The sequence below is a fragment of the Sciurus carolinensis genome, unplaced genomic scaffold (assembly GCF_902686445.1).
Source record: "Sciurus carolinensis unplaced genomic scaffold, mSciCar1.2, whole genome shotgun sequence".
Lineage (NCBI taxonomy): Eukaryota > Metazoa > Chordata > Mammalia > Rodentia > Sciuridae > Sciurus > Sciurus carolinensis.
Window position 1 is genome coordinate 191,874 of NW_025920221.1, and position 2,501 is coordinate 194,374.

At 47.3% G+C, this 2,501-nt stretch overlaps 1 pseudogene; it reads right to left on the bottom strand.

Annotated features, from left to right (window-relative positions):
- Positions 1-586: 586 nt before the first annotated feature.
- Positions 587-1,381, bottom strand: LOC124975190 (uncharacterized protein C11orf98-like; annotated as a pseudogene).
- Positions 1,382-2,501: the final 1,120 nt, after the last annotated feature.

Genomic DNA, 2,501 nt, shown 5'->3' on the forward strand with positions numbered 1-2,501 from the left:
AACCCTAGGACCTATGACTGACTGTATTAGAGAGTCTTTTTTTTTTTTTGATGTTTGGTATTTATTTTATTAAAAACATAATCCAGCGAAGGAAGCAAGATGAATGTGAAGTAAAGTGACTTGCCCATCCTGGTCACACAGGGGCCAAGGCAAGACTGGGATTAGGATCCTTACCCCATGTCATTCCTACAATAATCTCTATTATTGTCAGAAATGGAAAGTTGGAGAGATGCAGAGACCAGGTCACCAAAGAGTAGCTCCTCATTATTTTTGCTCAAGCACATCTGTGTTTCTATACTGTCTCCATCCATACCCATAGACATTTTCATGGCCCATCCACTATTTCTACACTTTATCACACACATCAGTCAAAGCTCTAGGGATTTATTATAAACATAAGTTGGGCCCCCCTTGAATCTTTTCTACCCTCTTTCCTCCCAACATATCCCTCCAGGGAAAGTCAATAAGCCATCATGTAAGAGGAACAGGGATGAGTGAAGCAGGTAATGCTTTCTTCAAAACCCTCAGAAACAGCCACCAAATCCTGTTGGCTCCAGTTGAAAATCTGGTGGAAGAGGTAAAGACTTTAGTTCTCATCCTCAAGATTCTCCATGTCTACATCCTGGGGGGGGTTGATCTTCTTTTGTCATTTGGGCTGTGGTTTACTAGTCCTGGCTGGTTTTGAAGGGATTTCCACTTCCATTGCTGCCTTCTTTTTCTGAGCAAGCCAGATCTGCTGCAGGAGTTTTCTGCATTTCTTTCCTGAGAGAGTTACATTGGCACATGCACTGGATGCCTGCTTCTTGAGGTGATTCTGTGTGACCAGCCCTTCGTCTATCACAGCCCTGACCATCTGATGCCTCAGTTGCTTCTCTCTGTTCGATACCCACCAGCACTTGAATGGCTTCTACTTCAGTTCCATTTGGGGCCAGTTAATCTTCTCCCAGGACCCCCATGGGTGCTTCCCCTCACTCCTCTGTGGTCCTCCTGGAGATACTGTCTTTATAGTGGCAGGCAAGTCAAAATGAGGTCACTCAGGCCAGCCCTAGTCCAACCTGACTGGACTGAAATGGAAAGTTGGAGAGATGCAGAGACCAGGTCACCAAAGAGTAGTTCCTCATTATTTTTCATGAGAAGAAATAGGGATTCTAGATACATTGTGAGGGAAGACACATGTAGACAGCCATCTGCAAGTCAAGGACACCAACCCTGACCACAGCAACATGTCAGGCTTGAGCTCTCCAGAACTGACAGGAAATAAATGTGTGCTGTGCAAGCCTGCCAGTCTGTGGCATTCTGCTACAGTAGCCCCAGGAAGCTGAACCAGCAGGGCAGCCTCCAGAACAGCCTCCATGAGGCTTCCTCGAAGGTGCAAGCCCATATCCACAAAGAAACAGGACCAATAGAATATGTATGTGTAAATATTAACAGATTTATTTTAAGGAAGTCACAGGCAGTCAACTGCTGGAGACTCAAGCAGGAGTAGACACAGAATTCTCTCCCTCAGTAAAGCTGAGTTTGGCTCTTGAGGCTGGGACTGATTGAATGAGACCCACCCACATTTGCAAAGCTGTTCTCCTTTACGTAAAGTCTTCTGACTACAAGTGTTAACCACACCTGTAACCTTTTTTTCCCCAGAGAAACACCTGGATTTGAATCTTATATAGTCACTGGGTGCTACAGGCTGACCCCATTAGCAGCATGATGATCCCCCATCTCAGGAGTGTGGGCTGGACCTGACACCAATTTCTTGTGAGAAAATAGAACAAAAGTGATGGACTGTTACTTCCAATATTAGGTCATAAAAAGACTGTGGCTCTGCATGACCCCAGTCTCTCTCCTCTGTCATACTGGAGCAGGGTAGGTCTTTGGAGAGGCCCATGGGGCAGGGAACTGAGGGAGGCCTCTGGCCACCAACCAGCAAAGAGCTGAATCCTGCCAATAGCCACATGAGCAAGCTTGGCAGTGGACTACAACCCCACCATCATCTTGACTGCAACCTATGAGAGCCAATGAGCCAAAGGACCTAGCTGAGCCACACCAAGTTCCTGACCCCCAGAAACTCTGAGAAAATAACATAGCTTCTAGCTGCTCAGGGGAGGGGAAAGTTGTCAGGTGGTACAGGTAACTGATCTGCCATCCAAGACCCTCTGCATTCTGTTCTGGTTGGCCTGAGCTGCTTGCAGATCTGATGAGGCCAGAGCCTCCTACTTCCTGTGCTTCTAGTGACTACTGTCTACCTGGATTACTCACCTGCTCCATCCCAGTCCTGACTTTTCCCACATGACAACAACTTTTTATCTTCCAAGGCTCTGATATTATCTCTGCAATAACAGGATTTATATAGTGCCTCCCCTCTCCTCCCAGAGGCCCTCACCCCTGCCCCTTCTCCCCGTGCCTGGGTAGATACAACTTCTCACACACCTTGGCCTCCTGCCACTTCCCCAAAGCCAGCTGTATTCAAGTGGAGAGCCTGTGCTGGGCTCACTTGTCCACCCTCA